Source organism: Panthera onca, chromosome C1, assembly GCF_046562875.1.
Source record: "Panthera onca isolate mPanOnc1 chromosome C1, mPanOnc1 haplotype 2, whole genome shotgun sequence".
Lineage (NCBI taxonomy): Eukaryota > Metazoa > Chordata > Mammalia > Carnivora > Felidae > Panthera > Panthera onca.
The window spans coordinates 193,372,050-193,386,335 of record NC_138346.1 but is presented as its reverse complement, the minus strand read 5'-3'; the positions used below and the strand labels follow the sequence as shown (position 1 = coordinate 193,386,335).

At 46.8% G+C, this 14,286-nt stretch overlaps 1 long non-coding RNA gene across 1 annotated transcript; it reads left to right on the top strand.

The window, feature by feature from the left end:
- Positions 1-665: 665 nt before the first annotated feature.
- Positions 666-11,764, top strand: LOC132672952 (uncharacterized). The gene is made up of 3 exons (XR_009607800.3): positions 666-1,151; positions 2,631-2,797; positions 8,327-11,764. It is a non-coding gene; the product is annotated as an uncharacterized LOC132672952 (long non-coding RNA).
- The last annotated feature ends 2,522 nt before the right edge of the window (positions 11,765-14,286 follow it).

Below are 14,286 nucleotides of genomic sequence, written 5' to 3'. Positions count from 1 at the left end.
AGACGTAATGGAAGTAGCAATTTGAATTGTACTTGTGTGGTGGGCTTGTGGTCTTGGGTTCTGCCACTGCTGAGAGAAGGGCATGCCCCAGAGTGCCCCGGAACAATGAGAGATACGCGCAGGGCTCTACACTGTCCTCCTCATCTGCCTCTTGAGGCCAGATGGGGCTCCTGTGTCCCAGGCTCGTCCGGCCAGCTGCCTGGCCATCCTGCCTCCTGCTGGTGCTCTGTGTGGGTCAGTGTTGTTTCCATCAGGTTCCTCGGGTCGGAAAGGTTGTCTTCACCTCTGGCATACAAGCAGTTCCCAGGTCCTGTCACGCTGACCTCCTTAAGAGACCTGACTGACGCCCTTCCTCCTCCTCCAACATCTCCTGGGAACCTTCTCTGACCTTCTAGAGAAGCAGGGCCCTTATCATATGCTTTTCTGCTTCTCTGCTCTTCTCCTGGGCAGAACTTAATTACATTTGCAATGAAATAAATCATCATATATTTACTTTTTTTAGTGTCTGTATTTCTGCTAGACCGTGAGGGCAGGGGCTGTTTCTGTCCTGACTGTCTGTGTATCCCCAGTACCTGGGATAACTGGTATATAGAAATATGTACGGAGGGCATGGGCAGTAACGGGGAGGGGTTCAAGACCCGGGGAGCGGTGGGGCCAGTGCTCTGGTGTTCGACACCTGCTCAGAAGAGCACTTAGTACGCTCGGGTGCAAAGCCCTGAAACTCTTTGCCCGGGCTCCCCCCGCACATCTCTGAAAACAGCGGCTGCTGAGGCTTTTGTTCTATGACAGGAGGCGAAGCAGCTACAAGGTCCTTAATCACCTCTCCACAAACATGGGGAAGCCTCATTAATCCCAGTGAGCGGATGATCTATTGCTTCCAGCTCAGGTCTCTGGTGGATCGGCCTTCCTCTGCAGAGGCGGGAACCCCATGCACGCACAGGGGCCACCCATCCCCTTCTCTCCTGCGCTTGACCTGCCAAGACTTGGTGATGGGACCCCTGGTGGGGCTCTGGGCCCAGGTGAGCCCCGGACTGAGTCCAGGACCAGTCCTCCACGGTGACCATTGCTCCCCTACCCCATGGGCAAAGTTGAAAAGCTGCATTATGTGCTGTGCTGCGGGGAAAGCGGCACTCAACGCGTTGTTGGCGGAGGTGTGTGTGTGTGTGTGTGTGCGTGTGTGTGTGCGGGTGTGCATGTGTATGCGTGCCATCTGGTAGCATGGGTGGTTAAACTCAACTCTGGAGCCAGACCGAGTTAAAATCCCAACACTGGCACTCGGCAGCTACGTGAGCTTGGACAAGTCCCCTGTCATCTGCGTGCCTCTGTGTTCTCATCTGTAGAGTAGGGATAATAGGGGCGTCTCCTCATAGGGCTCTTGTGAGAGCAGGTAAGCTGACGTGTGTAAAGACTAGGTTTAGGTCCTCCTCGATCGGAACTGAAACCCTGCAAAAGCCCTATTCCTTCTCCTCACCCCAAACCTCAGGGCGAGGGTTGCTATGGAAACGTGGGGTGTCACCGGCTTCTCCTCGGCCAGGGTTTTGGGTCCTTCTTGGAAGTGAGACTCTAAACTCCTCCTGGCTTTGCTTCTGACTTGTGTGAACCGGAGCCGTTTGCCTTTCCGCGAGGCTTCAGCTTCTCCACCTGCACAACAAAGGAGCTGGCCTAGAAGAGACACGAATTTTATTCCATATGCCACTTCGGGTCGGCTGGCGGCAGCCAGAGACCTGGGTTGAGAAGGATTCTGGAGCCGCATTCAAGCTCTGTGGGAGAAAGTACCTGGGATTGATTAGTGATGTCGGTGGTGGACATCGGCAGTGGATGGGAGAGTGGGACATCTTGTACTTACCATCCCTAAGCTAGACGCTTAATTTCTGAGGGGTCCACCTTCTTGATCTAAAGGTGTTCAGTGCTGTGCATGTTCAAGATGAGAGTCATTAATAATCTAGACATACTCTAGGCATTAGTCCCAGGAAGCCGCTGTGCTTTAATAGTATTCAGGTTCAAGGGGGGGTGGAAAGGAGTCTTCTAAAGCTCTGTCCCCATTTACCCATAAAGGTAGCTGGTGGTCACCAGGAAGGAGAGAGAGACTTTGGCTCCCGGGAGTGGAACCCACATGGGGTTGGGAAGCATGTGGGCAGGAAATAACTAGCCTGGGAGGGGCCAGGATAGTGAGCACCAGGGGGTCCCATGGAACATGAGCAGCACTGGGAGAGTTACCTGGGGCTGGAAGGGGCGGGGATAGACACTAAGAACAAGGGAGCCAAACTTACAAGTGTTCTTGGGGCTGGCTGTGCCCAGAGAGGGGCTGGTGGTTGGGCTGGGATAGAGGAGGCCTCTCTGGGAACTCCTTCCAGAGCACTCCAGCTCAAAGCCCTACCATATTGGCCTCTTTTTATTTTTTTATTTTTTAAATTTTTTAATCTTTATTTATTTTTGAGGGAGAGCGTGTGAGCAGGGGAGGAGCAGAGAGAGAGGGAGACACAGAATCGGAAGCAGGCTCCAGGCTCTGAGCTGTCAGCACAGAGCCCGATGCAGGGCTCAAACTCACGAACCATGAGATCATGACCTGAGCTGAAGTCGGATGCTTAACCAACTGGGCCACCCAGGCGCCCCTGGCCTCTTTTTAACAGAGCTCTCTCCTGGACCTTGGAATTGGGAAGCCAGGGCCAGGAAGTCAAGGCCAAGAAGAACTCTCTGGGCTTGGGCTGCAGCCTTGAAACGGGAAGCTCTGAAAGCAGAGGGTTTTTTTTTTTTCTGGAGCCTCCTTGGAAGCTTTGAGGTCATTATGGATTGCAAGGTATGGAAGAGGTGGGGACAGAAGAATGTGAATAAGGGCTCTATTCTTGGTGATGGAGGTTTTTTTGGAGGACATCTGTCACGGGCCCAAGGGTTTCCTAGCCTGCAGGCAATTTTAGAATCGATAAAGTTCATAAGCACAGAGCTCATCAACAATTAAGCTCGTGTAACCATCTCTCTCTTTATAAATTCACTGAAAGTTAGGAGAGCGAATTTTCATTGTTCTTTAAATTTATTGTCTGCTAACTCAATCAAGGTTCTTTTAGTAACTTAATTGTTTCTGGATTCAGGAGCTCCGAACTCAACAAAAGTGTCAGAAAATGAAGTTGATAGTTTAAAAAACTTTATTCTGTAGCCAGCAAGTACCCCTTCATATCTTTAGACAAGGAGCCATTTTCTGTACTTAGGCTCTAAACACACAAGCCCAGGACATGGTCTATGGAGCTACGCAGCTGGGGTCACATATAGCTCTGGTAGTCAGACAGACCTGGGTTCAAGGTTCTTTCCCTGCCCTTCACTGCCACATGCAGGTTTGTGACCTTGGGCAAATAATATAGTCTACTTACACTTCAGTTTCTTTACCTGTAAAATGGGTCTAATAATACCTGCCTTGCAAGGTTGTATGATTTAGTAAGGTACATAATTGTATTTAAAGCACGCAACAGAAGGCAGTCTGACACGTAGAAGGTGCTTAACAAATGGTAGCTATTATTATTTTTGGAGTAAATGCAAATTCACAGTAACATTTAGCTGCAGGAAAGCATGACTTCAGCCACTCATGCCGTAACACCTCGATACGATAACATAAATACAGGAGCACATAGCTACAGACTATAGCTATAGCCCTACTCATGATACAGAAGTTGCCACGTATCTGTGGTTTTGCTTTCTGCAGTTTTGGCTACCTGCGGTCAGTTTGGGTTTGGAAGCAGACAGTCCTCCCTCCGACGTATCATCAGATGGTCAGCAGTAGCCTAACGCTATGTCACATGCCTGCATCGTTCACTCACTTCATCTGGTCACGTAGGCATCGTATCATCTCACGTCAGCACAAGAAGAAGGGTGAGTATAGAAGGCTAAGATATTTTGAGAGCTACCACATTAACATAACTTTTATTACACTATATTAGTATGATTGTTTTATTTCTAGTTATTGTTGTTAACCCCTTACTGTGCCTAATTTATAAATTCAACTGTATATATATTTCAGTGCTATCTGAAATTTCAGGCAACCTCTGGGGGTCTTAGGACATATCTCTGTGGAGAAGTAGAGACTACTGTATCAGAATCAGTTGCATGGTAACAGTAATAACTCATAGATGCAGTAACACACACAGCCACAGTTACATATACACATGATAACTCTCAGCCACACTAAGGTAGATACGTAATAAAGTAACAGAGCCAAAGTATCAACATGCCGTATCACACAATACAGTGATATGTATGTGATGGTAATATATAGATACAGTAAAAATAAATACTGTAAGTTTCAGCTAAGGTAATATTCCCTCTAACAGATAGATAGCTCCGAAATTACGCGGATCCCATAATATGGTTACAGCGTCTTATGGGAATTGTCATGGATAAGTACAAGGACAGGTGGACAGAGGAATGCACCGTTAAAGACCTGTAGGAGCACTGATATAGACAGGTCGTGTTGCGTCCAGTGTTCTCTCTGCAGTGGGAGTTTTTATACTTTTTGAGCCATATCTTTTCTAAGAATCTTACAAAAGCTATGGATACTCTTCTTAGAAAAAAAAAAAAAACACACCTCCTTAAATGCACTTGTAAATGGCAAAATTTTGTACCCAGATAGCCTTAGCTCTAGCCTGGTATTTAGGCACCCTGGATTCAAATACTTGAGAATCAGAGCAAGGAGAAATAATCTCTCAAGAGATCGGACTTCAGTCGACAGGCAGGGCACAATCCAGGCTGGTGCTTCGGTCTTCTTCCTGCTTACTGGACTCTGATCCGATTTGGCATGTAGGTGACCCAGACTCTCATTCTGCCGGGGCAAGCAGAAACCTATCTCTCTTTTTCTCTGATCATGGTTTCGATGCCCAGCTACTCTTGTTTGCTAATCTTACCTCTGCTGAGGCGATCAGCTTTGCCTGAGCAAAAGTTTCTTTTGACCAATGTCCTGTAAACCCCCAAAGGTCAGTCCCCAGTAGAGCACACATGGGCCGGTTGGGTCTTTTGTACAGGGATATTAGCGGCTCCTGCAGCCTGGCTGGCAGTGGAAGAGGAATAACTACCTAGGGGCAGATGTTGGCCCCTGGAGCCAAGCTGATAGACTTCTTCCTAATCCTATTTCCCTGGACCAGTGTGGAGACCCAAGTCCTGACTTGCTTTATTAGTTAGCTACTGCTGCATAACAAAATATCCCCAAAGTTAGTTTAAAACAGCACACAATTATTATTGCTCATGGGTTTGCAGGTCAAGTGGATGGTCCTTCTGGTCTGGCCAGGTTTTAGCTGGACACACCTGTGCATCTGTGGTCAAATGGCTGGTCTAGAATGGCCTTGATTGGAGGAAGTGGCCCAGTTAGGAGCTCTTTCCACGTGTCTCTCACATCCCTCCAGCAGGCTTATCACACGGCAGCATCAGGATTCTGAGCGGGACAGCAGGGTTGGGGGGTGAAGAGAGAGGAGAGGCAGAGAGAGACAGAGAGACAGAGACAGAGATGCAAGTCTCTTGAGGCCTGGGCTTAAAACTGGCGCCCTGCCTTAAAACTTCTGCTACGTTCTTTTAGTCACAGCAAATCATAAGATTCAAGGAGTGAGGAAACAGGCTTCACTTCCTGATGGAGGGGCTGCTGAGTTACATTGCAAGGTGTTGATACAGAGAAGAGTAGAGGATGAGGGCTATTTTCGTAATCACTCAACCACACATGCTGTTTCAGGGGTCATTGCCAGGGCCTCTGCTGAGCCCTCGTTTGGATCCTTGAGCAGAACCGGAACTGTGTTGTGGGGGGGAGATTTCCAAGCCCACATGCCTGATGCCTGGCTCCGTGTGGTCAGCGGGGCACAACGTCTGACCCTTAACCCTCACAAGCTCCTCTTCCTCTTGGCTAATTGGTCCAGGGTTACCCTACTGGGATCCCAAGTGCTGTCTCCACTGGCTTCCACCTGTGCCTTGCAGGATTTTCCTCAAACAATGAACTGGGTCACATTTCTCTCCTGGGAATTTGAAGTTGGGGTGCAGAGGTCTTGGGACAGTTAGTGGTGAGTGGACTCAGAGGGCTCACGGTGTGGTCCCAGGGTGGGGAGAGAAAGCAGGGAGACTCAGAGAGAAGCAGGGCAGAGACAGGCCAGCTGGGGCCAGAACGAAGGTGGGGGGAGAAGAGGCCAGGTCCCAGTTTCCATAAAACCTGGGTGAACTTTATCTTCTGTCCTTGAATCCAGGGGAACCTCTGTGTGTCTATACCGCAGTCCTCACTCTTGCTTAAGAAGGTCTGACGGGGGCTCTATTCCTTTTAACCGGACACTGTTGATTATAGGACTCCTTTTGGGAGAGAGGGCAGGCCAGACATCTCAGCTTCCGTGGCAGGGTGCCCAAGTGGAGAGCGCCCAGCTGGGACCCTCCGGCTCTCCCATGTATCCCTCCACACGTGCCAGTGCGTCTGGCATTGAGAGCTCAGCCATGAGAGCACTAGCTCTTTAGATCTAGCTTCTGCCCTAAATCAGAGAGATAATTGGTATCTGACAGAAGGGATAAGAAGGTCACTGACATTCGTTTCTGAACATACTAGAAGCTCGTAGGAAGAGGGCCACATCACTCATCACAGAGATGGTTTCTCTAAACTAGGTTTGAATGTTCTTCTTCCTTTTGCTTTCATATAGGGCTGATCAAGAAACAGACACCTGAAAAGGGTTTCTACACCTTCTTTTAAACTCTCATTGAAAGCACTGTCCTTTAAATATCTTCTATACAGAGTCCTATGAGGGTGATGAATTCCTTTATTTTTTATTTTTATTTATTGTTTATTTTTTTTTCAATATATGGAGTTTATCGTCAAATTGGTTTCCATACAACACCCAGTGCTCATCCCAAAAGGTGCCCTCCTCAATACCCATCACCCACCCTCCCCCCCTCCCACCCCCATCAACCCTCAGTTCTCAGTTTTTAAGAGTCTCTTATGCTTTGGCTCTCTTCCACTCTAACCTCTTTTTTTTTTCCCTTCCCCTCCCTCATGGGTTTCTGTTAAGTTTCTCAGGATCCACATAAGAGTGAAACCATATGGTATCTGTCTTTCTCTGTATGGCTTATTTCACTTAGCATCACACTCTCCAGTTCCATCCATGTTGCTACAAAGGGCCATATTTCATTCTTTCTCATTGCCACGTAGTATTCCATTGTGTATATAAACCACAATTTCTTTATCCATTCGTCAGTTGATGGACATTTAGGCTCTTTCCATAATTTGGCTATTGTTGAGAGTGCTGCTATAAACATTGGGGTACAAGTGCCCCTATGCATCAGTACTCCTGTATCCCTTGGGTAAATTCCTAGCAGTGCTATTGCTGGGTCATAGGGTAGGTCTATTTTTAATTTTTTGAGGAACCTCCACACTGTTTTCCAGAGCGGCTGCACCAGTTTGCATTCCCACCAACAGTGCAAGAGGGTTCCCGTTTCTCTACATCCTCTCCAGCATCTATAGTCTCCTGATTTGTTCATTTTGGCCACTCTGACTGGCGTGAGGTGATATCTGAGTGTGGTTTTGATTTGTATTTCCCTGATGAGGAGCGACGTTGCGCATCTTTTCATGTGCCTGTTGGCCATCCGGATGTCTTATTTAGAGAAGTGTCTATTCATGTTTTCTGCCCATTTCTTCACTGGGTTATTTGTTTTTCGGGTGTGGAGTTTGGTGAGCTCTTTATAGATTTTGGATACTAGCCCTTTGTCCAATATGTCATTTGCAAATATCTTGATGAATTCCTTTAAAAATTCACTGATAGATACATGTCACGAAGAACATTTCACAAGAGAGACTTCTAAAATCCGATCTTTTCTCCTCTTGCCACGACTGCCAGGGAACTCACACTACTTGCAGACAGCTCCTGATGGTGCCCATGTCTCTCTGAAAGCATCCTCTGGCTGGGGGAGAATCAACGAAGGATGAGCCTTGATGAGCTTAGAACGGAGAGACTGCGGTCTCCAAGTGGGGGTTTCAACATGATCTTTTGGAAGTGGGAAGAAAATACCAGGGCTGCCGTGTATGTTAATTTATTTAAAAACAAGAGCCAAGTTCATCTTTCCTAACAGTTAACATATGGATTGACACGCTGGTGTCCCGTCATATGTCAGGCAGTCACGGGATACGAAACGGCCAAGGTAGACGGAGGGAGGAGTGGATCTCCACAAGCAAGGGGGTTAGTGGTGTATTTGGCCTCCTCTGTCACTTCTGGTTCTATATTTCCAGTTTATATGTGGTTGGTTGAGGGATCTATGGGTTATGCCATCTAGTTTGATTTTCAATTTTTTATTTGAAACTTAAAAAAAATTTTTTTTAAATTTATTTTTGAAGGAGAGAGAGAGAGACAGAGCATGAGCGGGGGAGGAGCAGAGAGAGAGGGAGACCCAGAATTCGAAGCAGGCTCTAGGCTCTATGCTGTCAGCACAGAGCCCGACGCGGGGCTCGAGCTCACGGACCGTGAGATTGTGACCCGAGCCGAAGTCGGAAGCTTAAACGACTGAGCCACCCAGGCGCGCCTGAAACTTTTAATTGAAGTATAATCTATACACAGAAAAGTGTACAAGTCATGAGGATACAGGTCAATGGATCTTTGGGAAGTAAGCACATCCGTATACACGGCACTCAGAGTAAGAAACATAACATAAAAAAAAAAAAAGTAAAAGTACCAGCAGACCATTTTTATGCCTCCTTTTTTTTTTTTTTAATTTATTTACCATTTTTTTAAAGTAGGCTCCAAGCCCAGCATAGAACCCAACATAGGGCTTGAACTTACGGCCCTGAAATCAAGACCTGAACTCAGAGCGGGAGTTGTACACCTAAGCGACTGAGCCACCCAGGCGCCCCTGTGCCTCCTTCTGGTCACTCGCTGCCCCTGGCGACCCCCATCCTGGTTTTAACAACCGCCTACTAGTTTTGCATGTGCTTGAACTTTGTGTAAATGAAGCAACATATTCGAGTTCTATTCAGCATCACATTTGTGAGGCTTCTGCAGGTCGCATCGTTTGTATGTATTTTTGTTGATTTGCTTGTCGACTTCCGTTGCCAAGTTGTTTGGATAGTTCATTGGTTCTCACCGCTGTATAACATTCCATCGCACACATATATCTCTTCCCCCATTAATGGACGTTTCTGGCGATCCCAGTTTGGGCTGCAATGAGCAGGGCCGCCAAGAACACTTTGTGTACGTTCCTTTATGAGACAGCCCCATTCCAATGACAGCAACCCTCACGAAGTGGGCAGTGGCTTTACAATTTCCTGTAAAGACACCATGGATGGAAGATAATCCTCATGGATGCAAGCTCCAGCAAATGGCTAGAAGATGGCAAAGCCTGAGACTTCTCCACATAGGAGGGGTGGGTCAATAGCAATGGTTCAGTCAGCTCCCGTGTGACATTGGACAAAAAAAGAGGAAATCTGAAGAAGACTCTGCTGGGTGGATCTCCACACCTGACGAGTAACGATGAGCCTTGACACCTTTGCTGACGAGGGCGTGAAGCATCTGCAGCGAGCAGACGTGGATGTCATCGGAGCCACAGCACCAGATATCTGTGAGCCTCTACTCGGCACAGGGCGGGACGGACTCCTTGGCCTGGTTGGAGTTAAGTGTGGCCATGTGACTTGTTTTGGCTATTGAAATCTGAGCAGACGTGACCTCCAAACAGAAGCCTTGAGCGCCGGTGTGCGATTGATCATGTTCTCTTTTCCTTTTGCCACAAGGGCTGAGAATATTCCGGAAGGAAGCGGCTTGGTCAGGCTGGATCCCAGAGGGACGGCGCTGTGGCCCAGAGCCCACAGCTGACCTGTGATGTGCCCGGACGTGCAACAAATCAGCACTGCTTTAAGCTACAGATGTTGGGAATGTTTGTTACCGTGTCGTAAGCTAACCTCTCCTTACTGCTACAGAAATAGCCTTAAAAATGAAGACCCACAACCCAGAGACAAATCTGTCATTTCTTTTTTTCAGTGACGTCTAAAGTTATGAGATGCTCCCTCTGGTTCTTTACACAATGTTCTGCTACCTCGCGACACATATTTAGATGCTTCTTTTGAGATTTTCTCACTTAATTGTGAAAGTTTAAAAGCCACACACCATCAAGGAAATGCTTGTTCTCCCTCAGGCAAGATGGATGAAATAATCCACAGAAACCAATCCACGGATGGACTAAAATGCATTCCTTTGTCAGCAAATGTGGCTGGAAGATGCAAAGAATATGCTGCCGTAGATGTGAAGCGACAAGTAGCAGGTTGTATCCAGTGTGGGTGATCTGCTCTGAGTTGAAAGTACAGGAGTTCCTAATATGCCTCGGTCTGTGATGTGTGTTAGATTTGGGTTCAGTGATGAGATACACAAAGAGTTACTTCTTTTTTTTAATTTTTAAATTTTTTTTAATGTTTATTTATTTTTGAGACAGAGAGAGACAGAGCATGAACGGGGGAGGGTCAGAGAGAGAGGGAGACACAGAATCTGAAGCAGGCCCCAGGCTCTGAGCTGTCAGCACAGAGCCCTACGCGGGGCTCGAACCCATGAACCATGAGATCACGACCTGAGCCGAAGTCGGATGCTTAACCTACTGAGCCACCCAGGTGCCCCGAGTTACTTCTTTTTTTTAAAAGAGGCGTACCAAGGAGATATCATTTCAATAACCAATGACTGTTTCGGGGTGCCTGGGTGGCTCATCTGGTGGGGTGTCTGACTCTTGATTTCAGCTCAGGTCATGATCCCAGGGTTGTGGGATCGAGCCCTGCACTGGGATCCGTGTTGAGTGTGGAGCCTATTTGGGACTCTCTCTCCCTCCCTCTCTCTCTCTCTCTTTCCCCCTGCCCCACTCATGCTCTCCCTCTCTTTAAAACAATTTAAAATAAATAATAAAAGCACTGTTTTAAGGGAAAACATTATAAATATAACTACTGATAGAGTGGATGCTTTAACTGCAAAACATGATTCCAGATTAAAGTTACAGAGATTTGCTCCGAACATGCAAGTGACTCAAAGGCTTGCCGTTGAAGCAAAGAAGTCCGAGGCCAGAAGTGCACAAAATGATAAAGGACGCCGTTGATGTGGCTCATGTTATAAAAAGATCTTTAATATATAGTAGAATCCTTATAGTGTTTTGCAACGAGGGCGTAGAGATTTGATTATTTTGTAATGAGATACAGAGATTTGATGGTTATCTTGTGGCAAAATACTTTAATGAGATGGGGAACTTCAGGATGAGTTATGCATTTTTCTTCTATAGAAAAAGAAGTGTTTCAAACTTGCCTACTATTTTTGTAATGACAACCGGCTGTCAATACTATGTGATACAACCAAAAATGTTAAAATAAACTTTAAAATTTGAAATTATTTTAAATTTACGGCACAGTTTCAAAGATAGTAAGTACAGAGCATCCTTGCATACTATTTTCCGGGTCTCCTATAATATAACTTCTTACAGAACCAAGGTACATTTGTTAAAACTAAAAAATTAACACTGATACCTGACTATTAACAAAACGCCAGACTTTATTTGGATTTCACCAGTTTGTCCACTAATGTCTTTTTTCTGTTCTAGACTCCAATCTGGGATACTACATTGCTTTTGGGTAACAAATATTAAAAAAAATTTTTTTTTCTTTTTTTTACATTTTTATTTATTTTTGAGAGACAGAGAGAGACAGAGTGCAAGTGGGGGAGGGGCAGAGAGAGAATGAGACACAGAATCTGAAGCTGGCTCCAGGCTCCGAGCTGTCAGCACAGAGCCCAACGCGGGGCTTGACCTCATGAACCATGAGATCATGACCTGAGTCAAAGTTGGACGCTTAACCGACTGAGCCACTCAGGCGCCGACCCCCCCAAAATTTTTTTTAAATGTTTATTTATTTTTGAGACAGAGAGAGAGGGTGGGGGAGAGAGCAGGGGAGGGGCAGAGAGAGAGGGAGACACAGAATCCGAAGCAGGCTCCAGGCTCCGAGCTGTCAGCACAGAGCCCGACGCGGGACTCGAACCCACGAGACAGGAGATCATGACCTGAGCTGAAGTTGGACACTCACCTGACTGAGCCACCCAGGCACCCCTTGGGTAACAGATATTTTGAAAGTAACGTGTGCGCGTGCACACACACACACACACACACGCACACACACATTTTGTTTGTCCTCTCAGGGCCTTCTCTTCTCTCTGTTTATGTGTCTTCTCTTTGACTTTTTTTTTAAGAGAAAGCATGAGAATGTTTATTTTTTTATTTTTTATTGTTTTATCATTTTATTTTAGAGAGAGAGCATGAGTGGGGAAGACAGGCAGAGGGGGAGAGAGAAAGAGAGAAAGAGGGAGAATCCCAAGCAGGCTCTACACTCAGTGTGGAGCCTGCCGAGGGGCTCGATCCCATGACCGTGGGATCATGACCTGGGCTGAAATCAAGTCAGATGCTCAACCAACTGAGCCACCCAGGTGCCCCTCTTCTGCCTCTTGTAAGGACACCTATCATTGGATTTAAAGTCCATCCAGCAATCCAGGATGGTCTCACCTCAAGATCCTTAGCTTAATTACATCTGCAAAGACCTTTTGTTTGCTATGCAAACACTGATTGGAAGGTAAACTGCTTCCTGGAAGAAACTCATGCTATGGAGAGAGCATTTAAAAAACATTCGCAAATATTTCCATTGTTCTGTGATTTGGGGGATAGAAAATGATGTACCTACATCACGTGTAGCAACTCTCCCGTGTATGTAAACTTTAAAAACTTGGAAACGGAATTTTCAAACCTGTTTTAAAAAAAAATCCTTTGAACACGGTGTTTCAGAACGTATTTGCTAAAAATATAAAAATGTAACACCTTTTGATTAGTTTGCAAGAGCTGCTGATTGACATCAGGGAAACTGGAAATTTGCTTGCTGAATTTCAACAAAAACCTTTGCATAATTGGTGGATGAGAATGAAAAATAATGGTAAGGGTTTAGTAAGCACAGCCAGGATTGCTGTTTTCCCACTTGGATCAATGCATCTTTGCATGGTATCTGGTTTTTCCCCCCAGCCACAACAGCAATTAAAATCAAGTATCACAATGATCTGAATTAAGAACCAGGCTTTGAGCTGCTTTTCATAAAGCTTTGCCTTTGAAAAATGAAACATTCCCAGGGCGCCTGGGTGGCTCAGTCGGTTGAGCGTCCGACTTTGGCTCAGGTCGTGGTCTCACGGTTCATGAGTTCGAGCCCTGGGTCGGGCTCTGTGCTGACAGCTCAGAGCCTGGAGCCAGCTCTGTGTCTCCGTCTCTCTCTGGCCCTCCCCTGCTCACGCTCTGTCTCTTTCTGAATCTCAAAAATAAATAAATGGTAAAAAAATTTTTTTTTAATTAAAAAAAAAGAACTGGTTGGGGTGACTGGATAAAGCAGTTTGGGATAGTGATAGCCATGGAACCAGCCCCTGGGGATGCTGAGAAGCGAGTAGCTCTGTGGAAGCTTGTGGGGGGGGGGGGGGGCTTCCGGGAACAGAAGGGGTCAGAGCTGCCAGACTCCCACGGCATGAGCCAGACATCAGGCTCTGTGCCAAGGAGGCAATCAGGACTGTCATGACAGCGGTGGCCCGATGTCACTCCAAGTTCAGGGGAAGGAAAGGAATCTGGAAGAGGCCTGTTGCCCCAAAGCAATGTCCAGAGAAATCCTTTGTGCACTCATACACCTATCAAGTTGCAGTCCTTCCTAACCCCACCTTTCGGAACTTGTCTGGATGTGGGATTCCCTGTGGTTTTGGTGACAGCACCCGGTGCCTTCTCTGGATCCTGGAACCTCAGGCTGCTTGTCTCTGTGTTGCCTCTGCCCAGGCCAGACAAGGTCCTCTGGAACCCCTCTCCTGTGGCACTTCACATTGTCTACAGGGGCTTCTATCATCTGGGGCTATGCCTTGCTCCCCCTTGCTTGGAGTGGGTTGAATGGTAGCTCTTTTTTTAAAAAAAATTTTTATGTTTATTTATATTTGAGAGAGAGAGAGAGGCAGAGTGCGAGTGGGGGAGGGGCAGAGAGTGAGAGGGAGACAGAATCCGAAGCAGGCTCCAGGCTCTGAGCCATCAGCACAGAGCCCGATGCGGGGCTCGAACTCACGAACTGCGAGATCATGACCTGAGCCGAAGTTGAACGCTTAACCGACTAAGCCACCCAGGAGCCCCAGAAGGTAACTATTAAAAAGATACATCTACACATCCTAGAACTTGTGCATGTGACCTTGTTTGGAAAAAGTGGCTTTGAAGGTGTAATAAAGCCAAGGATCTTGAGGTGAGATCAGGCTGAGCTACCCAGTCGGTGGTAATCTGTTAAGGCAA